This window comes from Microtus oregoni, unplaced genomic scaffold (genome assembly GCF_018167655.1).
Source record: "Microtus oregoni isolate MIOR12 unplaced genomic scaffold, Mior012 000013F_ref0000133, whole genome shotgun sequence".
Classification (NCBI taxonomy): Eukaryota; Metazoa; Chordata; class Mammalia; order Rodentia; family Cricetidae; genus Microtus; species Microtus oregoni.
The window spans coordinates 16,130,841-16,150,455 of record NW_024543072.1 but is presented as its reverse complement, the minus strand read 5'-3'; the positions used below and the strand labels follow the sequence as shown (position 1 = coordinate 16,150,455).

The following is a 19,615-nucleotide window of genomic DNA, read 5'->3' as shown; positions in this document are numbered from 1 at the left end:
AGCTGGCCTTGGTGAGCTCCCAATAGATCAGCTCCACTGTCTCAGTGGGTGGGTGCTCCCCTCGTGGTCCCGACTTCTTTGCTCATGTTCTCCCTCCTTCTGCTCCTCATCGGGACCTTATCTCAGACTTCTTATTAACTAACTCTTACATCTTAAATTAAGCAATTTCTTTTAATATGTGTATCACCACAAGACTGTGGTCTACGGGTAAGGCATGTCCTTCTCCTTCAGTAGCAACGTGTCTCCTTGGGTCCACCTACTGTCTCTCCATATCTCTTCCAGCCTGGCTATATTCCGCCCTACCATAGACCAAAGCAACTTTATTCATTAACCAATAAGAGCAACACATATGCAGAAGCACATCCCACATCAATGATTATTACAATGACTGTTTCATTTGAACCTTGGCATGGTCAGTATCTTCTTATTGTTGTTGTAAAGTTTACAGATATTTCCATGAGCCAGTCAGGCAAGTCTGTGAGTTAGTGTCCCACTGAAGCTATAAACACCAGCCACACCCACTTCTGTGGCTAGGCATCTTAGAGAACTGATTGAGGCAACAGAAAAATCAGAGTTCTCATTCTGATTTTGCTAGAAACAGATTGGCTGGCTTTATTCAAGTACCTTTTCCCTTTCTAATGTTTGGTGTTTACTTGCTCCATTTGAGCTCTTGATCCAGGGTTTCAGCTCATAGGACATACACTAGATTTTTGCAGAAATGCTTATTGCTTATTGATCCATATTTGGCTGAAACCAGTGAGTGTTTCTTGGCATATGAGCTACTACACTGCAAGGAAGACTGTTTTGTTGGCAGTGCCTTGAGGATTTCTGGAGAAGTAGCGGAAGAAGAAGTTAGTTGTAGCTATGAAAAACCAACATAGTTTCTTTTCTCTCTAGGAAGATGGAATCCATAGTTACAAATTATGTTCTTAGATAGCAATAATATTTAAACACAAGCTAGTTGATGTGGGGTTCCCCTCTGCATGCTGTGAATTTGTTTTATTATCATTGGTCAATAAAGAAACTGCTTTGGCTTGTGGCAGGGCAGAGCTAGGTAGAGAAAACTAAACTGAATGCTGGTACGAAAGAAGACACTCTGTAGACCAGGCTGGCCTTGAACTCACAGAGACTCATCTGCTTCTGCCTCTTGAGTGCAGTAATTAACATGTGTGCCACCACCAACCAGCTCTGCTTGTTAATGAAATGCTGTCTGTCTGCTCTCACATCATTCATTGCTCTCAAGTTGGGTCCCTTTCCCTTTACTTTAAAATCCATATTGAATTAGTGACCTTTGTACCATTGTGCACTAAGAATCGCTTATTCTGATATATCTAAAGATTTCTGAACTCTTAGCTAGTGGAGTGAATGAATTATTTATCTTTCCCCCTAAGGGGCCTTTTCAATTAACATATTTAAGGTCAAATTATACACTGGTATCCTGCAGGGGGACATTTGGTGGTGGTGGCAAATGATAATCTGGAATGATAATGCGAATGATTGACTGCCCCCTACTCCATCATCTATGCTTGCTCTGCTTCCACTAGACAGCAAGAAAAATGCTGGTTCTCCTCTTCTCCCACTTTAGCTTCCAACAGTCACCAAAGGCAAATCTCCCAAAGCTGGAAGATGTTCGTAGTAAGCAAAAAATTAATAATATCCAGGTTACTTTAATGGTGATAACAATATGGTCCCTGAAGATTAGATTCTTGAGCACTTAGCAGTGTTCAATGAAGACATACCCCAGGAAATCAAGTCACGATTAATTTATAAAGAAAAGATATGGATAAGAGATAACCTAGTGAAAACATAGGCACTCTGCTTTGGGTGGTTTAAAAACTTCACTTAGAGCTAAGAATTCTTGTTCTCTGAAATGGAAATAGCAATGCCATCAGAGCTGTTTGGGAACATGGAGCTGCAGCTCTGACTGGACATGAATACCACAGATGCTACTTTCCTGCACAAGGGAACTGCCGAGAAGAGCCATTGTGGCAAGTTTTTAAACTTGCCTAAGTTTTAAACTTAGGACTTATTCTGAAAACTTCTCCTTAAAATAAAACCAAGTCAGGCAGTGGAGTTTATCCTTGGAATGTATCAAAATTTGTGTCAGCAGATATTATTTCCAGAAAAACATACTTTAATTTAGTTACCAATATTATGATAGTTACTTCTTCCCCATCAATTTGGCTCATGCCAAATGCTTCCTTTAGTTTTGAGACTTATTACTATGTCTTTATCAGCAAGGCATTAGGAGGTATTTTGGCATTTGGTCAAAACGTTGCTAATCATGTCAATTAGCCACTAGGAGAATTCATTTACTTTTGACCAAGCAGAATGTGACATTTTCAGCTAAAACGCTAGTACAGAGTAAAGCTTGCCATAGTAGAAACCATGGCAGTTCACCCACAGTCACCCCTGTCCCTGACTCCCTCACTTAAGGCACCACCAGTCCCTAGAGGGCTTTCACTTTTGACCAGCTCTTGGCCCATAGATGCTTTCTGATACACAGGAAATGACCCCTCTGTGGACTTTTGTGGCAGGACCTAAGGGATTCCTAGCCCACACACCTTTACTGTTTCGTTGACGGAGGCAATAATTTGCACTTGTCCTTTTGTGACCTATAACTTGCTTCTTCAATAAGACTATCAGGAAGACATTTCTTCCTCTGTTGTTTATTCTAAGTATACTTCTTTTTGAAACCGTGTTTTTTACTTCTAAATTTTTCTGTTCACCAAAACAAACAAACAAACAAACAAGTAAAACAAAACAAAGAAACCTTCCAATTCTATAAGGAGTGGTGCAGCAGAATTAATTTGAATTACTTTGGGTGCCGGATATCTAAAGAGCCTAAACAAAAACACAAAAACAATGCCTTCCTAAGGAAGAACCTTTTTTTTTTTTTTTAAAAAAAAAAGAATCATAATTACCTATTTTAGGATTTCCATTATACTTAGGGAATGTATTCTGAACTATAGTAGGAATAAATCTTAATTACCAAAGATTATAAAGTGAAGGCAAGCAGAAAGAGAAATGAACAAAATTATATTTACTAAGAAACAGACTGGTTGCTAATATTTTCAGGTTATGCTTTCCAGAAATGTTGTTTGCCTTCTTTCCTTCTATCTTTTTTCCTCCCTCCCTCCCTCCCTCCCTCCCTCCCTCCCTCCCTCCCGCCTTCCTTCCTTTTTCATTTTATTCAGGCTTTGAATGAGGACATATGATGACAGGGTCAGAGAGACACATGTGGTTTTGAACATAGAGTGTTGTTTGTACCAATTGCTGTAAAATTGACTTCATGTTTCCATGCTATGATGGGACTAGGCAAAGAGAATATTCAGCAGTTGATGAAGAAGGAAATGCTTTTGACAAAAGGCCTTAATGCTACAATGTTGAGGTTGAGCTCTTTTGTTAGGCTACCAATGGGGAAGGCCATGTACAAGTAAAGCTGATGGCAGGGATGAGGCCATTCTGTGGAAAGAGAACTAAAGATCCCCTGCATCTTAAGAACCATGTGACTGAAGCTAAGGGGTTCTTGCATGATAAGACAGAAGACTGGTAGGAACCAGACCTTCAAAGTCTCTTTTATTTCCCTAGCTGTGCTCATTTAACTTGATATATTGTGTCTGTCCTCCCCTGGTCAATATTCTAAAGGCAGTTGAATGTGGTGCTAAGAGCCTGGCAATGGAGACAGATAAATCTGGTGTGTAAACTTATGGAAGCTAATTAATGTCTCCAAGGCTTAATTTCCAAATCTTTAAAGTGGAAATGATTGAACGTGCTTCCAGAAGGAACTGTGGGGAGGAAGGTCAGATAATATGTGGGAAGCAATGTAGAAGACGGCACCATCTTTAATCAGTTTTATGGTTGGATTTATTCAAGGTACATTGATGGAGTAACCAAGGGCTTACTTAAGAAAGGTTAATTTAGCAGAGGCTGTAATGGAGCTTCAAATAAAAAAAAAATAGTGAAAGCTACACTTCTCTTCCACCCCACCTTTGGAATAATGAGCTGAGGCTTACCATTGACCGGTGCTCTCATGCAGAGCCAAATGCTGTTATAGGCCTAGTGTTTATGACCTTAAGGAGAGAAGAGGCTGTTCTTACTCTTTCTTACCTTGTCCCACTTAGTAGCTTCTTCCCAGCATTGGAGAGATGGTCAACAAATGCATCAAGGCCACTGTGACCCCAAGGCTTTGCTTTTCTAGGACAGACAGCACAGTTCCTCCAATTTGAATGAATACATACTTTAAAAGACGTTTAACCTTTTGTCACTTTTAGGAAAGGAGATGCAAAATCTGTGAGATATGATGATTCCATTAAATGAATAGCATAAATCTGTGGCTTTTGTAACCGGTGGTCTAGCTATGTAGACTGTCCAGAGTAGCCTCTGTAGGTCTGGTTTCTAAATGCCACTTACTAGCTGCTACATGCATCAAATGTCACCCGTGTGTACATTTCAGTAGTTATTGACAAATTAATGATAGCTTTTTTTTCTGATTCATGGATTATAAGTAATTTTAACTATTCTTGTTTGTATTTTCATAATTGACATGTATTGCTTTTGTAATGAAAATGCTTTTAGATATTTAAAATTACATGTTAAATTATTTTTATACTCATTTTTATACAACATTCCATTCTTGTTTAACATTTCCATTCCCACAGATCATGACCATGGATTCTGTCAGAAACTTTAATAATAAATTACTGCAAATAGGGAACCCTCAGAGTGGATGCAGAGTTTGTTCTAAAATGTGCAGATTACCTTCTAGAGACTCGAATTTTACTCTTCCTTCGGCTATCTACTAGGTATAAACTCTGGTTGTGCTTCCTCATGCACAGAAGGAGGGAAACAGTGCGTCCATTAAGCAATTTGTAGGTTATCTATGATACAAACTAAGTATGAAAGTAAACGAGGAGCACAAATACCCACACCTGATCTTTATTATGACTCATTATTGTTATATCCTGTGAAGGCCCCAGTTTCGTTCTTAGTGAGGGTCTTGTGGGCAAGTGCCTTACACTGGGGTAATTTATATTTTATTAAAACAGTCTCATCCTCATTAATGGACTATTCCCTTGGAAAATTAGCTAATAAAATTTATGACTTTTTTGTGGCAACAATGGGATATATGTTGTCCGACGCCTCCATAAAAAGGTCTTTAAATGTTTTAAGAACCATTCAGATCTAGGTCTACTTGCTTTTCTATCCTCCACTTCCAAGAGCCTACTGTCTACTACATGTGCTTGATACTTAGCGTTGGATGTTAAATATCTCTACCCCATGTCTGCTCCTGGCTTAGAGAGACCAGGTTCTACAAACTGACAGAAGGGTGGACTTTCTTCTTGGGTGTACAAAAGATTAATGTAGGTGCTGATCAATTAGAATATTTTAAAGGCTCTTATAGTAGTCAACTCACCTTTACATATATTTTAGCTGCATAGTTTCACAATAAAACCAAAACATCAAATAGAATGCCTGATTACATTCTGTGTTCAGCTGTGGGGTTGCTCTTTCTTTTTCAACTCCGCTGCAATGTGCACCTACTTGCACATTATTGATCATAGAATGTTTATTGATCACCATCAATGGTCAGGAGAATGTAACAAGCCAGCTTCTTGCTCGGATCAACTCTTAGGGAACCTGGAGTTATCCAGTGATTCCTGGGAGCTCTTGGGAGTCTCCCCACTGTGAATGCAGTTTCAATCTCTCTGATGACACCCAAAAGACTCATGCTCTTCCTCACAATGTCTCCAAACTGTGGTGAGTCACAAATCAGAGGAGCTTAATGATTCGAAGAAATGAATATTTTTCTTCTCCCAGGACAGGGAGCTCTTGCCTCTCCAGCAAGGTGAGCAGTGAGCCATATGTAAATACATGTGCAAGTTTATTTCAGCAGTGTATCTAACATATATATTCATATACATACAGCAATATAAATAAATATGTATTAAAATATCACTTCAACATGTAACCGATGTGTGATTAGAATACTTTATATTTTATGAATTTTCAGTACCCATTCTAGCTTTAATAAAGATTTGGAATTTATCTGAATTCAGATTCACCACATGTCAAGTGTCCTCCTGCCTCCTGTCCTAGCAGGCAAGGACAATAGAAGTCTACTTTTTTTCTAGTTTGTCCCATAGCTGAAATGGCTGTTTCTCTTCTCCTCAGTAAATATTTAGTGGGCATCTAACATTTTCACCATTTTTATTGTTTCATCTATGTGGCCATATAGTTTGAATTTTGATCAAAAGCAAGAAACCTAGTAAGAAGTAGTATGAAGAAAGTGACTTTTAAAAGATCTGTGTGTCATAAAAACAACTGGATATGAGTTTTCACACATTATAGGTGGAACTTTGAGATCATCCATCTCCCAGTTCCAGACTAAATGGAATATAAGCATTGGCATAGTTGGATTGTAAGAGTAAATTAGTGAATTCCTGGTACTTCCATAAATGTGAGAGTGTCCCATTCTGGTGTCAGGTACATAAAAACTGACCGTGAATGAATACTTAAGTACAGAGACAGGTCATGCCAGCTCCAGGCCTTGGTTTGTGCTTATATTTAGGCATCTCCAGACTTGCTTGAGCAACTGATGATACATAACAATGTCTTACCTTTCTGCTGAGTAGTGTCTCCTCACATTATTCCATGATCTGGTACATTTTCCAATTCAATTTTCACAAAATGTCTCAAAGTGGAGACTATGAACATTTTCATTTAATGGATGATACAATTTGAAATGTAGTGCTATTATGAATGTGGATGCTGGCCCATAATGTTATTTCCCAGAGGAATCTAAAACTTTGGCACAATTCTGGCCCATCCTAAAACTTATACTTTTAGTTTATACTGCTTCCCTAATTAGATAATACAATGGCTAAAAATATAAATAACCAACCACAGATTGTAAACATATCCTGGTTAATGGAAGAACCTGGATAATATGTTGTCTGATTTTTGCCAGGTTAGATTGAAATTAAATTATTAAGTACACTTAAATCATTTAACTTATTCAAGAACCAATTCAGATCCACTTTACATTAAGAGTTTTCTACTTCACAACCCTCATTTGAAATTCATATCTCCTTACCCTGATCTCCATAAACAGTTTACACATCTCATGGTGCATAATAACCTCCTCTGATTAAAGCTAGCAATGAGCTTGTTTTATCTGGCTTTTTATCCCCAACCACTCCCTGTGTCTTTAGAATGAAGTAGCAGCTGCAAAGGTTATTTCCTTGTGTCCTGTGAATAAGCTGAATGGCTAGATGCATGGGGGAAACGATGCATGAGAGAAGGAAAGAAAGCACTTTCGTGTACTTGAAAATAAGAGAACCCTTTGTATTAATTAAATTAAGAATAGATTTTGGGTAAAACTCTTTAACTATGGAGGCAGCCGTGCACAACTGTTTGAGGAGGGAAAATGACATGGACAACTGAAATGATCACGTGATGGAAGCGGTAACTGTTCTTGCTCTCGGTGCACAGGCTTACCATCCACCATGTGCAGTCTGTCTAGCATGTCACAGAAGTCGCTTCATGTATTTTTAAAAAACATCCTTTCCCAGAGCCCCCTTCAAGTTGTCCCTTGACGTGAACAAAATTTAGAGCGCTGGGCATTGTAGAAACCAATTCTTATCAGCTTTGGTGAGCATGATGTGTTTCCATAACTAATGTTTAAGGAAACCTGGGCAGGCTCTCTTTCTTTCTTTCTTTCTTTCTTTCTTTCTTTCTTTCTTTTTTTTTTTTTGAATAGAGAAAAGTCTGTCAAGTGATAGATGCTATGTTCAAATGAAGTTGAAAGAAAGCTTTGCACTGGAATATTGGTGACTTTTGCCATCTGGGTACATCTGACTTTACTTTTGCTGTATTTGGAATGCTTCTTGATAGTTCAGTCAAGGTTTACAGTTTCCAGTGGTGGATTTGAAGGGCTGTGCCCTTCACCCTCTGCTGCTCACTTCAGTTTTGGGGCTCATATTATTCAGTTGGGCTTTCCTTCTACCATAAGGGCAGAGGAAATGCTAATGTAATTTGTTACAGCCTTTCAGGATTCTTATGTCAAGTACTTTCTAATATATTTTGGATTACATGCAAAAGACATGTAAGACACCACCCCCATCAATCGTGTTTTCTGGATTTTTCTGCTCATAAATGGTTTTTCCCAGGCTTTGCCTTAGCAGTGAATAATGATGCATAAAGGTGTCCCATCTTTATTGCCACATTCCTTGGAAGAGAAGAGTGCACCTCTCCTCTGATTTGTTAGGAATTATTTTAAATGTATAGGAAGGCACTCTAGGCAAACAAGAACTGCTGGGAAAATTATAGCATTTGCTTTTACCAATAAAGCAATCTTAATTTTCCTTGGTATTTTTACCTGCTGCAAATAGACTCATTGACCTTGTCCATAATTCTGGATTTCTTTTTCTGCATTGACATGTCACTGGTCATGAGTAGTGAATGCAGTGATTGCATTTATCCTGTCAAAGAACTTTGGGATGCTTTTGATACTTAGCAATCTACTGCCCTTTGATTTATTTCACCTCACTAACTATTGTTACAATATTCCTGAGGCACACAAACTTTGCTTTGGTTTAGTGATGCTGCAAAGCCATCCTGTTCCAATTGTTGCTTTGAGGGGGCAGTAAATGCAAAACATAACTCATTTTTCATCAAACAGACATCTGTTGAATCACCATTGGGATCATTTAAGGAACTGTCTGGAAAGTACTTAGTCAAACCCTTCAAGTGAAGAATTCTTTCTAGGAATTACACTGTTCCACAGGGTTGAGGGGAAATGTGCATTTGGGTATAGGAAAACTTACAGGGGTCAAAATTTAGTTTTGTGTGTGTGGTTATCCACTTGCCCCAGCACCATTTACTGGAGACACTGTCCATACTTTTTAGTATGTTTATAACATTTTTGTTTAGAGTACATTTGCTATGAAAGTTTTACCGATCTACTCATAAGGTTTCAACAAACAAAAGCAAGATTTGTTTTAAGGGCATAACGAAAGTGCACATCAGATTATGTCTTCTACTCATACATTAGAGACAGGCTGGGCTCTGCATGGATAAGATGGTTTAAGGGAGGCAGGAAAGTCACACAGTAGAACAGCACACTTGCTAGCAACCCCAGATTCTACGGCAGAGCTGAGTTTGTGCATAGGCATCTCTTGTATAAGGGTGAATAGTCAGGCAGACACTATTAAAAAGCTACTCTTCCCTGTATTCCCTCAATAATGTTGGGGAAGTTTTGCGCCTTGCTTTTCAAATTATTTATTTGTAATTTTATTTTTTAAGTTTTATTTCTTACATTTAATTTTTAAATAATAATGTCACTGAAACTCACATATGCTGCAGGAGTACTTATACAATATATAGGTAAAACATACCAGCAGTTTTTATTCTTTATACACAAGGCAGCTTTATTTGATTTCAAGTTTTGTCTTCAGTTGGAATGTGGGATATTAGGGAGCCTTTTGCATGTCAAGGTGCAGGAGGCAGAAATCACGTTCCCTCCTACCTACATTAACATGCAAGAAGTTAAAATCATGTTAAGTGGAAATGATTAAAATATATATATATACATATATATTCCTTTTGAATGTACATAATGTAACAAGAGTGATAGATCTGAAATTACAATCACTAAACAAACCCAGGATAGCTGTTGTTCCCCTAACTGGCAATTATATCAGAGAGGACATTGTCTGTGAGTGGTGAGGTCATCAAAGAGGAGGTGTGGAGGCTCTATTCCTTTATTACACATTTTTAAATTTAAATTTTCTAAAAGAGTATCTAAGCACATATATGTATTGTTAATGTATTTAGCTCTCATTATTCAAATTTGCAACCTCCCTTTGCTCATCCTTACCTGAGAGTGAGCTCTCTTAGTGCACTAATGTGAACATCAGGAGCTCTTGGATGAACAGACTGTGATCTGCATTCTGACTTTCCATGGGCTGGCACTCTGCTTCCGACCTTTTGGGACCATTTGACCTCGTTAAAAGGAATTGAGAGTTCTGGGGAGGCTGCTGACTGTTTTATGTGTTGGCTGTGGTTGTGGACTGTGTGACTGTAATGGTGTTAGTGTGCCGGCTTTTGTTGTGAGCTGTCTCCAGTTCTTGACATACCTCCTGTGCACGGTGCTGCTAGCGGAGCATTTGCAGTTATTGCAACTGAGAAGAGGAAGAGGCCAGGCAGTTAAGCAGAACATCTCACTCCTTGTATCAGAGATAACAGTTAGCCATAGTACCCATGACTTCTCTAGTGCTTGGAGAGTATGAACTCAGAAAAGAAGAGATTCACCAGTAGAACGGCTAGTAAACTGCATGCTTAACCTATGAGCATGAGGTCCTTCTAATTCCCAACCAGAGCAAAACATTCTAAGTACATGTCAAACACCACTAGAGTCAGCTAAATCGGTATGGGCATCTGGGTCAGATGAACTGCAAAGCCATCTTTAACATGATTAGGATTGCCTCAGGTAATGCTGCACATGTGCAACCAATCACTTCTGTTGATGTTCCTGCATGTTCAGAAGTAATATGTTCTTGAAAAGATGTTTCCGTGTAGCCCATTTATTTTTCTGCAATAGGGACAGGTGAAAGACTGTGGTTGCCCTGCAGAGAAAGTTTCCACACCTTAGGACACATAAAAATCTACTCTTGCACTGGTTGGTCATTTCTGTGCCTTGGTGTCTTTGTCTCGCTTTCACAAGAAGATACACAAAGAATGTAACCATAGCAAATTAAACACTTATTTCTGGGACCTCAAAAATTTTCTTTTAAATATAAATCACAGTTGACACCTTCATGTCAGGATGTCATAGTCCTAACAGTGGTGGCCTGGCTCCTCCTTGGTTTCTGGCTGCAGTGTGTCCCCACGGTTGGCTTCCTGCTCTGCCCTGGTTTTGTCGCAAGACTGGCTGTGCAAGGATAGGGCAGGCCATCTTTGGCATTCTCATAAGAATTTTATGGTGTCTATAGAACCTTTGGGCAATACAGGCAATTTCAACAGTGTTAATGCTTCCAGTCCTTGATCATGAGAGGTTTTTTCATGTCTTTGAGTCTCGTGAATTTCTTTTATTAGTGCTTTGTAATTTTCACTATAGTGGTCTCTTCCTTGGTAAATTTAGTCCTAGATCTTTTTTTCCTTTTGTGATTGTTAGTGAGATCACTTTCATGATTTCTTTCTCTGTGTTTATCATTGATGTATAAAAATCATACTCACTCCTTCCAAAAAGTTACAGTGGATGAAAGACATATATAAGATCAGAAATTAGGAAATTATTAAATGAAATCATATGATAAGCAGTTCAAGTCATCAGTGCAGACAGTATTTTTCTTTGTTTAGGTTTTATAAGATTCCAGAAGAATAAATAGCAAAAGCAAAAATAGAAAGTGGTTGTACATAGCAGAAGAAACAGTCAACAAAATGAAAGGATAATTTAGAAGATGAAAGACTTTTCCCAAATCATTTACCTGACAAATAATTTATATTCAGAATATATAAAGAACTAAATAACAGCAATAAAAGCCAGATAATCCATCCTCAAATGGGTTGGACTAGATCTGAAAAGACATCCTCAAAAGATACTTGGCAGGTCAATATATTTAGGAAAAGAAAATGCTTTTTATTAGTCTTTTGCAACATCAAAATGCAAATTAAAACCACAAAGAGATAGGACCTCACCTCAGTTACAATATCTGTTACCAAAAAGATAAACAATAACTGATCCTTATTTGGATGCAGAGAGCAGGGAACCTTTGCACATTATTGTTGAGAAAATTGATTAGTGTCGGCATTATGAGACAATTACAGAAGTTCCTTCAAAAACTAAAACGAGAATAACTACATGGTCTGGCTATTCAATATTTGAGTCTTTAGTCAGTGGAAATAAGATCTGGATGATAAAGAAGATACCTCTGTTCCGCTGTTTGATGCTGCATTATTCACTGTTCACAGAGCTGAGATACTTCACCCAGGTCCATTTATGGCTGAATGAGTGAAGAACATGGAGTATATATTGAATAGAATATTATTCACATGTAGACAAATGGCATCCTCTCATTTTCATTGAAATGTATGGAACTGGAAGACACTATGCTAAATTGCAGAAAGAAAGGCAAAGTCTATATTATTTCATATTATTTGTGGGTGTTAAAAAGTCTATCTGAATATAGAATAATGATTACTAAAACTTGGAAAGTGTGGGAGGCAATTTGATAATGAGGACTCAAACAGAAGGAATTCAATTTTGTTTTGTGTAGCTTCATGGAGGAACTGTGATTCACCATAATATATTCAATATTTAATGGAAAACTGTAGAGGAACACAAGGCTTCCAAACATAAAATAATGATAAAAGTTGGAAATGTAACCCTTATTTGTTCAGAACATTGTGACTATGGATACTGAAACATCACAGTGTCTTTGCAAATGTGTACAATTACTAAAGATTAACTATACTTAGAAAAAAATTATTTACTTGGAAATACTAGGGGTTGATTATTACACTTTGTATGTGTACATGAAATTAAGTTTACACCATATATTAGGAATTTAAAGTAGTATTGGTTGGATATTTCCATCAGCATCATCAAATTTAATATTGCTTCAAATGATTTAGAAACAAATTGTGTGAATTTGTGTGTATGTGTGCATTATAGATCAAGCCCACATCTTAAGAGGTATCTGGCTCATTGATTACACAGATTTTGCAAATTATGAACACAACATATGCCTCCAAATTGATGTAAGGTGAGATGTGATGTTGAAGAGATTTAAGATATCCAAACCAAGAGCACCAAAAGATTAGGAGCCAGCCCACTTAAAGTCCCACAAAATGATTCAGAGATGCCTCCAAAGGATTCTGTTTGAAGGGCAAATGTAAGATCGGAGCAAGGCAAAGATAGCGGTAATTGATGTGGATGATACAGACCAAGAGAGCTGACCTTGATTCTCTTTCCCTCTGGAAAAGCAGTTTTGCTGCTGCAAGGTTTTATTATTTTCTAGTTCCCCTTTCACCTTCACTGCACCCCCAAAGACACAAATATATGAAAATTAAATAACAGTAAACTAGCATTTGAAGACAGGCCTCCAGGCAGAATGAACAGCAAGCACCAAATGACAATGGGATTATGTTAGAATTCAGAGGAAGTTAATGTTTTATGGCCTCAGGAGTAAGTGCATCTTTAGGAAGAGCAATTTGACTTTAGTTTTACAGCATTAGGTAGGGAGTACCCCAGGAAAAGGTGGGTTTCAGACGACATAATCTCTTGGTTGCTTCTCTGCTGTCACCTGTTTCTACCATAGACTACGTAGACTCTTCAAGTTACAGCCCATCACCCCTACCACTCGCAAAGGGAAAACTCATTGAGGTTGACTTTGTTTCTGTAGCAACTTCAGCTTTCATTCCTGGCCCTGATACCCTAGTCTCAGCACACTCAACGTGGGTCTCACCTTCCAGTCTTAGGCTTCACAAAGAACTAAGGCAGAACTACCTACCTTTAAAAAATAATTAGTCTGTGACATTTTGCTGTAGATTTTTGTTACTTTTTTCCCCCAAATAGCACTTCCTTCTTTAATTTGGAATTTTTCAATTTGGAATTTTAATTTAAATTCAAATGGCATTCTTCATTTATTCCAAGCCAAAAATATTAACAACCATTTTATTTTATATATATTTCCAAATTTTAATACATTATATATATAATATTAAATATTGGTATATATGATATTTCATAAGACATGGGATTACTTATCCATAATGTGCTTATTTAATTCATGGTTTATGGACATCTTTTCTTGTTGAATACATATTCCAATAACAATTATTTAATCTTTAGATGAAGAGACATTTGTTCTATTTTTATAGTTACACTCATTTATGTACATGTTTTTCCTAATGTCTTATATGTTAATATGTGTATGAAAGGCTGTGGCTAAACCATTTTATACAATGACGATAACTTTTAGAGTAATTTCTTCCATAAAGCTTTCTGGGCTAATTATACATACATTACTAATCTTTCATTATATCTCCAAATTTCCTGGCTCATGTAGTCACCTGTGTCAGATGGGAATGCTGGGTTACTAACTCCTAGATTCTTCTGCCGAGTTAGTGCCAACACTTATTACAACAAACAGGCAGACGATAACTGAATACCTTGCTACTCAGATGAGAGGGAATTCCATTACATCATCAGACTAATTTCCACTTTAATTTCTAATGAGCTTTATTCTTCTTATGTTTAACTTTTTGTTATTTATTTTTATTTTCTTAATTATGCTTTATGAGCTCATTTTGTCCTGTGTTGTTTTGGAATTCTTCTACATCTTTATCTAATTTGAGACACTTTTCAGTACATATTATAATAGCAACTCCATCTCTTCCATAAATGCCATAAGGCTTTGTTTGGTTCAGGTTCTCCTGCTGTTAGTGTTTTCCCTCTCATAAGATATCATATTAATTCTCATATGATTTATAACTTGCATTATAATTCTTATTACATTTTTATATTTATTATATGCCAAGCTGCTTTTTTGGAGATATAAGACGTAGTGAATAATTTTGATTATTTACATACATCTGATCTGTGGTATTTCCTATTTATTCGTTGCTAGTTACTTTATGGTTAGTTATAACTGTTGATTTAACAAAATCTAGAATCACTTGGGAAGAGAGTCTTAATGTAAGATTTTCAGCATTGAGTGATGCAGTTGGAATTTTCTTCTGGGGCCACACAGAAGCTCTCAAATGAAGACACTGAGATTTATTATTAATTATGAATGCTCAACCTTAGCTTCGGCTTCCCCCACAGGTTCTTTTAACTGAATTTAACCTGTTTCTATTCATTTGTATTTTGCCTCAGGTGTTTCGCCTTTCCTTCCATGTCGTGTCCTACTTTCCTGCTTCCACTGTGTCTGTCTGTCTGGCCCCTGACATGCCTGTCATCTTCTTTTCTTTTTCCTGGAGCCTAAGTTCCTTCTCCTACTTACTCTACCTGTCTGCAAGTCATGCCTCTACCTCCCTCCCTTGCTTTTGGCTGTTCAGCTTTTTATTAGATCAATTAGGTGCCTTAGGCAGGCAAGGGAAAATAGCAACACATCTTTACATGGTTAAACAGATGCAGTACATCTTCCCATAGTCAAATATTTTGCAGCATAAACAAATGTAGTACATCTTTTTTTGTAGTTAAATGAATATTCTGCAACATAAATAAATGAAACATTTCTTTATATAGTTAAAAGAATGTAACACATCTTTACATAGTTAAACAAATGGTAATGGTCATGTCTGTGGAGGATTATCTTAAGTTAATTAATGTGGGAAGACATCATTACCTAGACAAAGATATCTGAATGGTGTAATAATGGGGAAAATTTCTAACTCAGCGTTAATAAGAAAGCAAATAGGCAGGCATGAGTGCATTCATTTCTGTCTGCTCATGACTACAGATGTGAAGTAACCAGCTGTGTCAAGGTCCTGCTGCCTTGACTTTCCTGAAATTCTTACTGTAAGCTGGTGTTGTCTTGACATATAGCAACATTTATACTTCTACTTAAAGTTGTTCATCTTTGTAAAAATTCTGCACATTTCCCTCATATAATTAGTCCTTTTGTGTTTCATTCATTGTGTTTCTTTTTATCCTTACTCTGCTTCTGGGTGTAAATGGAAGACTGTAAGTAATACATTTTTCAGGGTGCTATTGAAGAAAACAACCTACAGCTGTTAATTTGCAATATATTTTAAGTTAGGAATAAATGTTGAAATATTTTAAAAGGCTTTTCTTCCTTTATTAGATTATATATAGCATAATGCTACTCCTATATCTTATCTTTGAAGAAGTCAGTTTAGGTACTAATTAATACTAGTTTCCTATGTAAACTGTAAATCATTCCATCCTTTTCTTCATTCTTGAGATAAGAATTTATGTTTACCTATAAGCTCTTCACTTTTAGAATGGTAATTCTTAAAACCTGTTTGAAAGCCTCAGTTTTATTTCTTAAAGAATTACATGTGTCAAGGACTTGCTTGAAAATGTTCTTTTGGATAGCTTGGAAGGAAAGAAGGCAGAAAAACCTGAAGCTATGTAGATGGGACTAGTTCGCTCTGTGGAATGACACACTGTGTAATGATTTCTGTAGTGAAGAAAGAGCCCATTGAGTACATCATGGTTGCAAGTCTATTCACCTTTTTCTTGCCTCTACCAGTAATTCAAATTTTGCTATGACATAAACAGAAACTTTAGTATTTCTTTTTTTTTTTTTTTAAATTTATTTATTTATTAAGGATTTCTGCCTCGTCCCCACAACCGCTTCCCATTTCCCTCCCCCTCCCCCGATCAATTCCCCCTCCCTCATCTGCTCGAAGAGCAATCAGGGTTCCCTGACCTGTGGGAAGCCCAAGGACTGCCCACCTCTATCCAGGTCTCGTAAGGTGAGCATCCAAACTGCCTAGGCTCCCACAAAGCCAGTACGTGCAGTAGGATCAAAAACCCACTGCAATTGTTCTTGAATTCTCAGTATTCCTCATTGTCCGCTATGTTCAGCTAGTCCGGATTTATCCCATGTTTTTTCAGACCTAGGCCAGCTGGCCTTGGTGAGATCCCAATAGAACATCCCCATTGTCTTAGTGTGTGGGTGCACCCCTCGTGGTCCTGAGTTCCTTGCTCGTGCTCCGTCTCCTTCTGCTCCTGATTTGGACCTTGAGATTTCTGTCCGGTGCTCCCGTGTGGGTCTCTGTCTCTGTCTCCTTTCAGTATTTCTTACATGTTCACTTATTATCAAGTTTCTCCTGTGTCACTTAGCACATTGCTATTAGAAACCATACTTCTGACCGCATCACCCATCTATGTGCAGAGTAACTACTCTACTTCCTCAACCAAACAGAATTTCTTTTTTTTTAATTGAGAAAAGAAAAAAAAAAACAAATTTCCTCCTCCTCCCAGCCTCCCATTTCCCTCCCCCTCCTCCCACCCTTCTCCCCCTCCCCCCCACTCCTCTCCCCCTCCCTCTCCAGCCCAAAGAGCAGTCAGATTTCCCTGCCCTGTGGTAAGTCCTAGGTCCTCCCCCCTCCGTGCATTTCTAGGAAGGTGAACATTTCTTATATGGCAGGGTAGACTGCCTTTATGTAGTGAGCCCAGCCTCCTCGTCGACCCGCAGCTCTTCTGTGTGTTCACTTCTTGTTTATCCACACTCCCCAGAGACAGTGTGTCTTTCTTGGGCGACAGTGTCCTAAAAATACTCAGCTTCTCCCGGGTACCGGATACTCACATAGTATTTCTCTCGTGAAGCCTTTTTCCAGCTCATCTTCATCTCTATTTTATATCCTTTCTGTTATGATATATTTCATTCAGAATTATGGTGTTATATTGTTTGTGTATTTGTAAACCCACCTTGTTATTTTCTTCAGCTGCAGGGTAAGCAGAGTCGCTGGCACCCAAGAATCACAAGGAGAGTATTTATAGGACGTGTGTGCTCTCAAAGGGGCTGCATGCCAGCAGTTTCATTATATGTCTCAAATTCTGAGTAGAAGTGCTAATTACTGTTGAATAGATGCTGAGTACATGGAGAATGCATGATAAACTTGCAGTAAAGCCTGTCAGACCCCATAGGGTTTATGGAGAAAAGTAGTAGGAGGTAACTTTGGGTCAAAGCATCATTTAGTATGTCAGTGGGAGTAAGGAGATCGGGAATGGGCATAGCACCCAGAGGGCAGGTTTCTTAGCTGTTGGATAGTATAAACTAGCCTGCTAAAGCAGCTAAACCAGCAATATGCTTATTTTCTCATGTGTATTTTAAAAGAAATACTTGCTTCCAGGCAATAGATACTAATTTTGGATCTTATTTAAATCAATTAATCATCATATAATTTTAGTATTTTCAGTGATAACATAAAATAATTAAGAAAGACAGCGATTTGAAATCCCAAGCTGTATTTGGCAACCAGGCTAGGGTTTTCCTCTTTCCTTCCTGCGGTGAACAACTTGTGCCTCCCTCTGAATTTTACTCAATGCTTTGCAAGATTTCTTCTCGGATTTAGCTACATACTTTAATTTTTTGAGGCAGAGACTCTCTCTATAGCCATACCTGTCCTGGAACTTGCTGTGTAGAGCAGGCTCACCTCAAACTCATAGAAATCTGTCTGCTTCTGCCTCCTGAGTGCTGGGATTAAAGGCCTGTGCCACTGTGTTCAGCTGTCTACAACTTTAGTGCCCTATACCAGGGGCATCAGAGATTTCCCCTTCAGTGAGCTTGGATTAATTAGATAGCATGTAGATAAGTGATAAAAACTTTACATCTTGGTTTTGTGTGGCTTTGAACCATAGTTCCAAGTTCATTGTTTCAGTTAAGTCTCTAAACTTCTTTATCATTTGTGAATCTTGTTCAGGTTCTCTGGAAATATTTATTTGTTTCACAGCTGTCCTGTCAGTCAAGAAAGGTGACCAGATTCCATATGACACATAATGTTATTTAACTAAGTTTATTCAATAACTACTGTCAGCTGGTATCTATGTGTTGAATGTAACCTATGAGGGATCTAATGACATTTATATGTTTTAGGAAAGGCATCATAAGTCTAAACAGGATAAAAAGATGTTTTAAAGTTTATCTGCCTTCTTTTCAGTCCTGTATTCTATGGATTTGGTTGTTAGCTGCTTTGAGAAGTTTATCATTTAGCCACTGTTAATGTCTTTCTTTTGTCCTTCAAGCCACCATTAGGAGACCCCCACTCCTTCCCACAAGCATTTACACTTAGTTAATTGTTTGACCACTTGAATGGGCAATATCAAAATGGCTAGAGATATATGGAAGATATATAGCCTTGTCTTAAGAAGTATCCAGCCACATGGGCTAGATAATCAAGAGGGAAACATTATATCAAGGGATTTAGCAACCAAGATGCAAGGCAACTTTATCTAGTTTAACTGTCTTTATTATGTGGAGAATAATATGTGATGAGGGAATCCCACTAAGAAATTGGATCTCTAATATATGAAAATGTTTAGAAGTAAGGACACATTTTTGTATTTTCAGGACTGAAAATACACAGCATGTCATGGGCATAAACTTTAAAAGGTTAGAGATTTACATTTGATTTTGAATAATTGATTACAATATTATATTCCAGTGAAAAATTCAAAAAGCAACATACTGAAGTTGTTCACGCAAATATAAAGTGAAAATTCTAATTAACTGTTCTGTTCTTTTCTGGTAAAAGTACTTTCTCTTGTCATTTCATGAGTGTAATGGAAAAGTACCTCCTGGATTTGAATTAGCTGGGTAATTCTTGACTTTGGTCAAGCCTTTAAACTGGTGGGAACTTTAATGGATATTAATTAGTGTGAAAGCTTTTTATTCTTGGAGGGACCTTTCTTTTTGTGAAAAAGAGAAATCTATCTTGATTGACAGATGGGTCCCTCTGTTTCATGTTTTATTGTTTTTGAAGAAAGGGTCTTTGATTTCCTGCCAGGGAGCTTTCATAAAAGGACCTGGGCATGCTGAGCCCTGATTAAACATCAGGGAGAGGTGATGGTTCTTTTATGTAGCTCTCTCCTGAATGGTGAGGAAGCCAAAATTACAGTGACTGTCAGAGAGGTGTC

The 19,615-nt window shown here is 37.7% G+C and overlaps 1 protein-coding gene and 1 pseudogene across 9 annotated transcripts in view; one reads left to right on the top strand and one right to left on the bottom strand.

Moving 5' to 3' along the window:
• Positions 1–19,615, top strand: part of Nrg3 (neuregulin 3) — a 983,941-nt gene that overhangs the window by 29,220 nt on the left and 935,106 nt on the right. The gene's annotated exons all lie outside the window — the stretch shown is intronic.
• On the bottom strand, positions 9,834–10,823 carry LOC121455330 (annotated as a pseudogene).